Source organism: Anabas testudineus, chromosome 15 (genome assembly GCF_900324465.2).
Source record: "Anabas testudineus chromosome 15, fAnaTes1.2, whole genome shotgun sequence".
NCBI lineage: Eukaryota > Metazoa > Chordata > Actinopteri > Anabantiformes > Anabantidae > Anabas > Anabas testudineus.
In genome coordinates this window covers 845,703-858,659 of record NC_046624.1, presented here as the reverse complement: position 1 = coordinate 858,659, position 12,957 = coordinate 845,703, and positions in this window count along the sequence as shown.

Genomic DNA, 12,957 nt, shown 5'->3' with positions numbered 1-12,957 from the left:
GGAACAATAAACAAATATAACTATTATCATCTAGTCTCCATATTCCCAATTCTACTCCAGTGGTACAGGCCTTACCTGCCAGAGCAGGATTAGGAGGCCTGAAGGAAAATCATCAAATAAAATAGAACACATTTAGGCCTAAAGGGACACATTTTAAGATGCTAAATCCTAAAAAAGGGCAGCGTTCAACCAATGAATCCAAACTACAGCCTCTTCCTAGACACTCTCCTCTTTCATGTGAGTCTATAATAGGTCCATCATTCCTTTCTTCTTTTTCTTCCTCTGGAGGATGGTAGACTATAACAGCAGGGTGCCCGTGGGCTTTAAAAAACACTGCAGCTGTCAAGAAAATGATTCACACGTGATGACCAGTTTGGTCCAAGCAACACAAATGGCATATGAAACTGGGCTGCATGAAAAGTGTCTACAGCTAATGTGTCACAGGAAGAACTGTGTTGTTTTTGAAACACCGCGGACCTTTGGGGAAGTTCACCAGGAGTCTTCAAGGACATTCCTGGGGTCTGAGAAGGGAGTTGGGTAACCATTAGAAACATAAGGGACATTTTTGTTTGACTCTAATATACTTCTCATGGAGAATTGAAGTTTACATCTGCTATGTGCAATCTACCATAAAAAACACAACAATTGTGCCACATAAAATCTTATTAGCTTAATAGTTATCTATTCAATGACTATACACTGGTTAGTGCAGTGAAAAACAAGTGCAGTGAAACTATTCACCTCCTTCTCTGCTGGTCAATGTTGTCCATTCACACAGGCCATTCAAGACGCACAGTACAGTGAATGTAATTGTGTCTGTTTGTGTCAACATTAACAGTTCATTCAAACAAATTCTAGTTTTAATTGTCAGAGCAGTGACATTAAACAGCTTGTGCGAGTCTCCACAGGTCACGGGGATAAAAGTAGCCTCTGGCCTAATTAGCACATCTTTTTTCTCCACCCTAAAAAGCAGGGGCATATCCAGCTCTCTGCATGGTCGCCTTCTCTAATTGTGTCTAATTAAAATCCTCCAGTCGTGTTTTCAAACTTGACCAGGTGTGGTTTGAATGGGAGCATTGGTGGTCTGTAAAAGTCTGGTTTTAGACTGGTATCTGGAGAAGAATTGCTTGTGATGCTGGAAACTTCAGTGTTACTGCTGACTTGTGTGTGTGTGTGCGTATGCTTGCGTGGCCTGGTTTGAGGTTGTGGAGATCTTTCAAACCATTTCTCTCCTGTGAAAACCAAAAACAGCACATCTAAAATGTTACCTACGTGTGTGAGATTATCTGACTTTAACACATTGACTGGAACGTGATGGCTAATGTTGTTATATTGCAGTTCTAATCAATGATAAATGTTTTAAGGATACTACAACATAGCTTATGATAAGTGTTAGTAAAGAATTTTCTATACTACATGAAATTGAATTATGAATTAAATTAAAATATAAAATCTTTACTATTAAATGTGTTAAAACACAATGTGTTAATATAAAATAGTGGAATAGAGGATGACAAAGAGTACCACAGACCTATAGGCCTGCAGGCTGCACGGTCAGCGGTCACACTGGCATAAAAAACAATAATAAGTAAAAGCAAGAAAATGAACGATTTGTTCTGTGTCAATACAAACTGTAGAAAGCAGTTTAGACATCAAGCATCAGCTTAAACTGCCTACTGCTGAGTAGCTAATTCTGCATATCGAGATCTCTTTGTCCAAGCCATCAGGCAATACTTGTATGGTGAGAGCCTGCAGGCCTGCAATACAGTTTCTACACTTGCATTACCCTCTAGTGATGCTCAATGAGTACTGCAGCTTCAATTCCATCGTTCCAGAACATACAGTATCCTGAGAATCTAATAAATTTAGCCAACTTCCAAACTTCATACTGTTTAAAGAGATGAAACAGTACTCCCCGGGACTAGTAATGATTACAAATGTAATAACTGAAATAAATACACAGTAAATACAAACAGTAAATGCAGGCAATATCTCACATTGTGTCTGTACACAAGTGTGTGTGAAAGTGTTTTCTGTATAATGCAAACATCTTTCCTCTCATCTGCAGATTCTGTGCTCTCCAAATTACACAGCACATTTACCAAGTACCAAGTGCAATAATATAACATGGATCACACATTTACATAATGTGCTATCAGGGAACTCACAGCACATTTGCAGTGAGTTTAGACTAGACATTATTTGCTATGCAGAAAATAAATTATGGGACAACAAATAATTTTACATTAAATTTTTACATTTAATTAAATAATTAAAATTATATTATGATTTTCCACAAATTTTTTCTTACCTTTTTTTTTTTTTTTTTAAGATCAGTTCACCCAAATCTCAATATGGGAAAAGTCCCAAAGCCGATTTTCAGTGGCAGCTGCACTTGCTTTAAGTTTCTTAAGAGACTACGTCTAACCCTAACCTAAAAGGCTTTATCTTTACTGAGTTACTGACTGCTAGAGGAGCAGGCAGATCAACTCTGTGCAGCTGATGAGTAGCTGACAATTTGCTAGTCACATGTGGATCACTGGCCCACTAAAAATTAATGTGTGTTGTTATGGTCATGTGAGTCAAAGTATGAACAACTGTGAAGCAGTGATAGAACTGCGTTGTAACTACCAGATAAGTGGTGAGAGAGGGCTGTTCCTGCCTACTTTAGTCCTCTTTTCAAATCACTTTTCAAATTCATTGTCCACAATGTGGAAATTGCTGTGTTCAAAGGAGTGTCACTTGTCTTTCAGATGCAGATGGACTGCTGAGTTTTATCTTGTGGAGCTGACCCTCCTGTGTAGTGCCACATGTTTGTGAAGTGGTTGTTTGGTGGTTAGTGACGGGGATTAAATGAAAAGGGAACTTTAATGGTAAACAAAAAACACATTTATATCGTCTCTCATATATGTTTGGTTTTGTGTGACTCTATATTGAGCCATCTGCCTCTGAAAGTTTCACCTTGATCCATTTGACTGTTCTAAGCATTTAAATAGTCAATTTAAAAAGCAACATGTGGTTGTTAAAATGTTGCTTGTTCCAGAAACAGTGCCCCCTATACTCTGGATAGAACAATTTCTGTTCTCCAGTGAAACATGAAGTGAACATCTTTAGTACTGCATAAAAGTTCCCAGCACAAATCACAGATTCACTATTTGTACATGAATGGTAGGCAGCAGTGAAACCACCAGTGAATAACCACTAGATGGGGTAAGATCATTATGGTGGAAACAAACAAACAAACAAACAAACAAAAATGTTCTCCATGTGCTAAAATCATGCTTCTGGTCCAACCAGAGCGCTGCTGTTTTCACCAGTTTCACTGTGTTGATGTTAATGGACAGTAGTATGAGAAGTATTTACATCTTTAAATTTTGCTTAACGTTAAGGTTTCCTAGTTTGCAAAATCCACTTTATGGACATTTCAGTACATTTATATCACTCTATGGTGCATGTAGACACACGCTTAGTATGTTAGAAGTGCACTTTCTCCGTTTTGAACATTTTTCAGTTTAGTCTGACCCTCTCGCAGAACGGTCTGTTCACAATCCTTCACCTTTCTGATGTCATGAAGAATTCAAGTGACACAGGCTCAGTCCACTCACTGCCCGAGACACATCTGGGCTAAAACTGGATTACCCCCCATCAACATGGCACAGCTACTGTTCTCAACTAAAAAGTGCTCTGTTGCTGGATGTTCCAACCCACACTAAAGTCTTTTCAATTTATTTAATTATCTAAATTATCATGCTATGCTAACTGCGTGACAGTGCCGACTGTCTGCATACCGCGATGTGTTGTACATAAGTCGCTGTGTGTCTGACAACGAAACTCCTGCAACTGGCATTTTTGTTTTATGTAAGTAGGTAGTCAATATTTACTTTCACAACCTGAAATGGTCCTATGACCAGTTCATTAGTTGTCCTTATGTATTGAGTTACACAAACAGTGGCTGAGTCTCTTACAAACATCAGGTGCTTATCAATGCTAAATTGTGGTTTGACAGTTGCCAGACAGTACAGATCAGCACTACTAAAGGTGTCTTGCAGTACACCACAGGTTTCTCGTGTTACACTGACTAGTAGCCAGGAGGAACTGGGAATCGAATCACTAACCTTGGGTTTCGTAGACAACTGCTCTACTACCTGAGCTACTGCCACCCTAATGGTGCTCAGAGGACTGAGTGGTCATTTTTTAAGTTTTATATCACTTTATTTTATTTATCATCAACACCTTTGTATTTTACATGTGGTGTTTACTGTAGTTTTTGCACTTCGTGACACATTGAGAACAACTGAAATAAAATAAATATAAATTATTCTACTGTTATAATTTAGTGAAGCACACAGAGAATTAAAATTCCCAACCACCTATTTGTGTTTGTCTTATATTAGGGCATGTGAAATAAGGATAATCTTTGTTTGAGTTGTTGTGGTCACCAAAGGACCTCTGTGCACAAGGTGAGCAGTGGGGTGGTCTTGCTTGCTGTGAAGCCATGAAGCACACCAACTGAAATACCCTACATCCAGGGAAGTACCAGCACCACAGCACGCTGAAGCATGGGAAACCAAAGAAAACAAAAAAATGATAAATGTTAACTGTTAAATACATTTTTATTTAGGTCATGTAAAGCCTCCTGGTCACCTGGAGAGCGATCTAGGAAGTCTAGAAGACTCTATTCTCAGGCTAGCTGGTTGTTCGCCCGACATACTATGCCTCCTCCTCTTTGCAGAATCAAAAACTGTAAAAACTGTACATTTTCTTCTTAATGTCCCTGTGTCCTCTCGTTTACTTTTCTTTTTTCGAGCGGGAGCTTAGGTACACATGGTATTAGTCTAGGAGCTACACTATACTTTAAAAGGTCCTTAAACATTGTAAAGTGCCTTCAGATGTCTTCTGTTGTGATTTGGTGCTATACAAATAAAACTGAATTGAATTGAATGTTTTTGAAGTGAAGGTTTTTAAAACCTGGCCAAGGACCCTCTGCCCTTCTAGTTTTAACTACTCTCTTTGCCCTCCCCACAACTGAATACCTGGAACAGGCGTTTTGAATCAATCAGAAGCTGGAAGAACACACCTGATCCAGGAAATCATCTGTTTATATCAATTAGATATGGTATGATACAAGAATACAGCCAGATAACGTTGAAGTATTTCCCATAAACAATAAAAATAATTGTGATATGATAAACTAAACCAACTTACTGCTGTGTTCCTCTTAGCTGTAAAAAAAACTATAGTCAGCAAACAGTCCACATCAGGTGCCTCTTGTGACCTAGTGTGAATTAGATATGGTATATCACATGAATACAGCCAGGTAACGTTTAAATGATGAAGTTGACAAAATAAAAGTCATACACCCGACGTTATCTTCTGTTGACACCCTTGTACAATTCTATTGAAAAATGTACTTTTTTCTCCCAGTATCAAACATTAGACGTTGTGTAACTGTGTGTTTTTATCATTACTGTAGCAGCATAAAGTTGCTATGCAAAATGACTAGGCCTATATTACAGAAAACCAAGCTGAATTAGGTTAAAAATCATCACTGACAAAAATCCATCCATCTTTCTTTCTCCACTTGTCCAGGGCCAGGTTGCGGGGGCAGCAGTCTAAGTAAGGATGCCCAGACTTCCCTCTCCCCAGACACCTCCTCCAGGTGTCCTAGGGGCCAGCCGAGAGACATAGTCCCTCCAATGTGTCCTGGGACTACCGCAGGGAGATAGATGTCCGGAACACCTCCCCAGGGAGGCGTCTGCTGAGCTGGTTAGGGGAGTTTTTCAGCAGCTAGTTTCTGCTCCATATAACTCTTACAAAACCAGAGAGAATACTTGTTATTACCATACCAGTTATTGTCTTGCTTCAAAATGAAGTTATCCCCTATCAGTTGTTGTTGAGGGAATGGGATGTCTCTTCAGCATGGCGTGGTGTCCATGTTGATTGAGGATGCCTCACCTTGGGTTTTTTTGTATCATTTAATAGTAATAAAAAGTTTGGATTTTTACACTGATTTGAAAACAAAGAATACTAAACACATAAAGCATGTTTTCCATTAATTTGTAACATGTTATTAAGCAGCTAAACTAAAAATATAACCTTTTACAAAACAACTACCTTTTGTTACTCAATCAGTGTTAAGCTTGAAGGCTGTAACAGTTTTTTTTTTTGTTTGTTTGTTTTAGAAATTCAAGGGAGCATGGTCCTAAATTGATCAGGCACCTTTACAAATGGTAAATGGTAAATGGTCTGCACTTATATAGTGCTTCTCTACCTAGCTGGTACTCAACAAGTGTACACATCCTAAAATAATAGATTTTGAGATAGAGTTTTATTAATCCCACAGTGTGGAAATTCCAATGTTTACAGCAGCGGAAGGAACAGAAACAAGCACCAAAAGATTTTGTTTAAAAAGAAACGAAAATATCTACAAATTAAAATTTTTACAGTGCTTTGGGATTGAGATTTTGAGTATTAAATATTGCACCTCCCATCACTATTGTATGAATTTGAATACTGCATATTGTGTTATACCTTACATTGTATATTCACTGTGTAATTGCGCATTACTGCAGTGAAAGATTGTATTGTATTGTATGTCCAGATGGAGATAAACGTAAGATGAGCCATGGTGTTACCCCATTGAATTTGTTCGCCATGGTGGAAAACTAATGTAAGAGAACTGTTGTGAAAAAGTTAAGAAAAAAAAGACATGGTTCAAAATTGAAATTGTTACGAACTGGCTAACAAGCGGACCCAGGTGCACAAAAGCAACGAGGACAGAGTGCGTTTTCCCAAAAAGATTTATTAACAGGTTAATGAGACTACAAACAGAAAAGAGGTAATGCAAATGCAACTATCGGGGCAAAAACAAAAACCTCAAAAGGAGGGGAAAACCAAGGAGTCTCTGGAAAAGGCAGGCAAACTAATAACTATCAAAACTAGCCATACAAACAAAAGAATGCACAGCATAAGCTGGCACTAACTATCAAGAAAACAAAACCACCACAAAAGCTAAAACTAACTAATAAAAAAAATAAAATAAAATAAAACACAGAAAAAAGCTGAAACTAACTAATGAAAACAAAACACAGAAAAAAGCTGAAACTAACTAATGAAAACAAAACACAGAAAAAGCTGGAACTAACTAACTACAAGAACTAACTGGAAATACAAAGAAACAAACAAGCTGACTATAATGACTTGGACCACGGAGAAGCAAGCTAGAGGTTTAAAAGTGTGAGTAGCAGGAACAAGGAACAAATGAGGTAGACAGTTGACACACTAGCAAATAACAAATGGACAGACATCAACTTAAATACAAAACACAGTAATGACTAACACAAAACACCTCCTAAAAACATACACCTGCAACTGGTTGAGCCAGCTGAGACATGCCCCCGCAAGTGAGAGAGAAAACAAAACCTGGTAAAAAAAAAACACACAGACTTCCTGGGACACTGCCTCAGCTGGTCGGAGGAAGGAAATGTAACAGAAATATGAATCACGCCATGGTGTTTGGGATGGAAATTGCCATATGTATAAAATATTTTTTATTTGTTGCGATGTGCTATTAAAATATGTATTGTAACATTTTTAACTAAATATTTACCATGATGTGCATGATGTAATAACTTCACATAATGTAATAAGTTATTCCATTATGTGCAAAAGCTTATTACCATATGAAGGTACCATTTTTATTACATTACTGTATTATGATCAGTGCTATCAGCTGCCATTATCAGTGGAAAGATACCATGCTGTGCAAGACAGAGACAAAAGGGCCTCAGCAAGGTGATAGGTTGAAGAAAGCTCGAACTCAATCTCATCACTATGGTTCCAGCTGAATCACTTTATGTGTTTAACACAATGTGTAACGTAAGTTACCAGAAAATGACGTCTATACTGACTGAAAACTCCACAAATAAACTCACATCAAGCACAAAATCTAGGTTCTCATGCACAATTTCCTTAATCAAAAAAAAGTGATCAATCACATATCACACGACTTTGAGCCAGACCTAGGCATGGAGAGGGCATCAAATAGGTAAAGAGGACTCTTGTTTTCTTGTTTAGAATATTACCATTTACTTTTCGGTTGTATACATCTGCCATTAAGGAACTAAAATTGCTAAACAGTCACAGACTACATATTACTAATATTAACCTAACCCTAAACAAAATGCAACTGAAATGAACAAAATGAAACTTATTATTTACTTACCTATGAAGAAAGACTGTGGCTCTGGTTAGCAATGCTGCTAAAGTATATACTTCTATAGAAATTGAACTAAAAAATAACTGAATGGTGTGGCGCATCATTGGGATGTATTTTTTAAATAGCAGTCCAAGGATAAATCTGGGAGTTAATAACATAAAGAAAAACATTAATCTAACAAAAGGCCTGTTGTTGTTAATAACGACAGAGAGTACAATTTGTCTGTAGACTGCAGCTCAGCAAAGAAGGAAGTAGCTATAAACAATAAATACGCATTTAACTACAAAGAAAAATCCGAACCATAGCAAACTGGTCTGTTTCTCAAATGCTCCTGTGTATTATGAAGTTGTGCAGAGCACAGAACAAAATTGTATGCAGATGGAACATATCATAGGCGTATGGCGTATTCAGTTGTAAAAATTGTGTGCGAGAACCCATTTTTTGTCAATTTCTTTGCCTTTCAAGTTATGAGCTGACATTAATTTCATACGAGGATACATAAAAGAACTTAACATTTGTGGTATGCAGTGGTGGTTCTAGCTTGTGTGGTGCCCTTGTTGAACTACGAACTACCCCAACAATGCAAACTGAACTTAGCTGTAAAGAATCCTATATCACACAAAAAGACTAATTGTCAAGATCCCTGGCGAGTCCTGGCCCAATATACCCACATAGACGCACACTAAAACTACATAGACCCACACCCTGCTTCTGTTAAGATATACAACCTCATAGTCACACCCCTCTGTGGGTACATCCCAATTTCCTTAATTGATTGTTCCTCGATCCTGGCTCGCTCCGGAAGTTGGTCTTCTCCTTTATCATGAAGGAAGTCCCAATGTCTTATTTTGTTCTGAGGAGTGAGGATCGATGTCTGAGGAGGGATAAGTTAGGATACACCAGACTATTCTTTGCAGAAGCTGAAACTGCATCACTGAATTTTATTGTTAAATGTAATTATAGTATTAATTATATTAAAACATAACCAATGTAACTCAATTATTATTGTTATTATTTGTTTTCAGAGCCATAATCTAAATAATAGAACTTTAGTTTTGCATAAAAGGGCAGTGAAAAACATTAAAATCGTAAGCTCACAATGCATTTGAGTATTAAGGTCAAACTTTGTGACACAGAGGACAGGTTTTAATATATAAGCAGATTGTTTGTATTGAAAAAAAGTGGAGACAGTGGTAACTGTGTGTCTTAATTATAATTTAGACAAATAAAATCTCCAATCCAACAAAAGAGACCACAAGTCTGACTGACTTGTTGATCTACAGCTGATCCACCGTCAACAGAAACAGATGTCGCAGCAAATAACGGGTCAGAGGAGGGGAGGAGGTTTCATGCCTCTCCTTGTATATTTTCCTTGCATCCTTTCATGTATCTGTTGTGGGAGGGACTAAGGAAGGAAAACAAACTTGGGTCTGCCCCCCAAGTAGACTGTAAAGCGCTATCTGCAGACAGGAGGAGTAACCAGAATCTAAACACAGGAGCAGGTAAGTGATCTCTTCATGACTCATTTTATTATCAGGGCTTACTGTGAGATAAGGTCGTGACAAGACGTTCTGAGGAGGAGGTTAGAGACTATAGAGATATACGAGACTGGATGCTAATTAACTTCCTTCTGCTAAATCCTGATAAGACAGAAGTACTAGTTATAGGATCATCTGCAGCTAGAAGCAAGATGTTAGACCACACCGTAACTCTAGATGGCCTTTCCGTTACATCTAGTGCAACAGTCAAAGACCTTGGTGTGATTCTAGATTCCAGTCTTTCATTTGAAGCTCATGTAGATAATGTCACCAGGACAGCTTTCTTTCACCTCAGAAATATTGCCAAGATAAGGAATATTTTGTCACTAAATGATGCAGAAAAATTAGTCCATGCTTTCATCACCTCTAGGTTGGACTACTGTAATGCCTTACTGTCTGGCTGTTCAACCAGGTGCATAAACAAGCTTCAGTTAGTTCAGAATGCAGCAGCGAGAGTCCTCACTCGAACCAGAAGATACGATCACATCACGCCTATCTTATCTACACTTCATTGGCTCCCCGTGAAATTTCGCATTGATTTTAAAATACTACTTTTGACATTTAAAGCATTAAATGGTCTTGCGCCGCATTATCTAAGTGAACTGCTAGTGTCTTATGATCCACCACGCCTACTTCGCTCAAAGGATGCTGGCTGCCTGTCAGTACCTCGTATCCTAAAAACTACAGCTGGGGGCAGAGCTTTTTCTTACAAAGCCCCAAAGTTATGGAATAGCCTTCCAAATAGCGTTCGGGACTCAGACACAGTCTCAGTGTTTAAGTCTAGGCTGAAAACCTACCTATTTAGTCAAGCATTTGAGTAAATAGATCTGGGAAGGACTCATGGACGTAGAGCATTATGGTGAACTGGTATGTTTAGATGCTGTCTTCCCAACTCTCACTGATCACTCGGGTTTGTTGATGGTGAAGTGTTTGGTTGCTCTACATCCCAGTGCGCCCTCATGTCTGTGTTTCCTTCTGGCCCACCCGTTTAGTTAGGCTGTCATAGTTAGTCCTGCCGGAGTCCCTGCTGCACTACACTAAATATACATTCACCTTAAACTTTATCTGACTGTGAATACAACTAACTGCAATCTCTCCTCTTCTCTCTCTGTCCCTCTCCCTCTCTCTTTTCCCTCTTCCTGTCTCTCTGTCGAGCTACACGTCATTCCACCCTTTGCCCTCTGGACCTGTCTGACTCGTCCTGATGCCCAACTTCTGGCTGGAGATCTCGTCGCCTGGATCCACCGTTTGCCCTTTGGGATGCGTTTGGAGACTGGATTGGTCACAAGCTACTATGATGTCGGTCCCGGCCTCGGCGGACGTCGGAAGCTGTTTCTTGGAGCTCTCGACTCAACGCTCGATAGTCCAAGAATGGAACTAGTCTGCCTGCAATAACTAACTGGACTCCATATTAACTTAAAAGACTTTAACTGTTATACTGGACTGCTGCCTACACAGCATGTAATCACCCATATGAGGATGGGTTCCCTGTTGAGTCTGGTTCCTCTCAAGGTTTCTTCCTGTTGCCTTCTCAGGGAGTTTTTCCTTGCCACTGTCGCCCTCGGCTTGCTCATCAGGGACAATCACATTATTATGACTCATACACATACACTGTTCATGTACTGTTCTTTGGTTGTGTAAAGCTGCTTTGTGACAATGTCAATTGTAAAAAGCGCTCTACAAATAAAATTGAATTGAATTGAATTGAATAGAGAATAGAGCAGAAGCGGCGCAGAATTCCAAAATGAGGAACAGAAACACGATGGCTTCTCCATGAATCTATGAATCATCACAAAGTCACAGTCAAGATTCAATCTAGCACGGTTAATGATCCAGCAATCCAGAATTCAGAAAAGAAGGGGACTTACAGAGCTTAGACATGTGGTCATAAGCAGACATGGGTCAAATGCAGGCAGTCAAAAAGACAAGCAAAAACAGGGAAAAGCTGGGAAACTCAACAATATGGCAAAATGACTGGGTAGACAGGCCTCTAAAATGGCCACATTACAAAGCACAATCCGACTTTGCCTAATTACCTGTGACCAGGGAGGCAGACAGGATGCAAAACTAGTGCCAGCAGGAAGTTTTCAGGCTGGCATGACAAAACTAACAAAAGTAAGGTAAGGTTTAAGATCTTATATCTTATATATAACTAGAGAATTGTGTAGATTGTTGGTAGAAAAATAGTACAAAGATTTATCCTATTACATTTGTATGTCTCATGAGACTGTATAACTTAAAGTGATTCTTGTGATACTTGCCTTTGCCCTTGTGAGATAGTGCACCAGATTTTTATCTTCGGGAGTCAGATAGGATGTTCCGGCATGGAATTCACCTCAAGACGAGAACCAAAAGAAAAACATCCCCCTCCCATCTGCAATCTATAAAAAGAACTGTATGTGTTTGATTCTTTGAGTATGTTTCTGTCAGTCCTGTGCTGATGTATATATGCTCCCTTGCACAAAAGAAAATAAACTACTGCCTTAATCTCACTGGTGGTCCTGTTGGTCCAAGTTTGTTACAGAAATGTTCCTATTAACGTGGTAAATCGAGCCGGATCCCAATATCTGCTGCGATGTCCAGACTACAGGACCTGAGACTGTGCACGGGGGAGTCCGGGACTCCTGACTAAGTCCTCTTGCACACTTCTGGGATGGGACTGTGGGGGAGGGAGACGCCATCAAAAGGGAGGCAAACCATGTTATGCATATCGGTAAACTGGCCACTGGGCAAGAAAACTGCAGGTTCAAAAAAGACAAGGAGGACCACAGGAATGACAAAGGTGATGGTGATGGGACAGCATGACCAGATCAACAATTATTGTATTTGGGGGAGGAAACAGCCGGATTGAATATGATTTATTATTGAATATGCTTTAATCAACTGAGATTACAGTTCCTATTTCAGAATGATTCTATATAACTATCTACACCACTTCAGAGTTCAATCTGTATGTTTATTCTTCTTTTACCATTACAATTGAACTCAAAGCATCGTTACTATATTTTATTTATTAGATTATTTAAGCTAATTTGTGAATTATAAACAACCTCAACTGCAGAAATTATCTTAAGAGTTTTCTATTGTATTACTACAATGTAACTATTTCAAAAGCTAAACACTAACACCTCCATGTGCATTGTGTACTTAAAAAAACAAAAGAAACATGTGTCCAGTAAATCTGCTGGGAAACTGATGAAC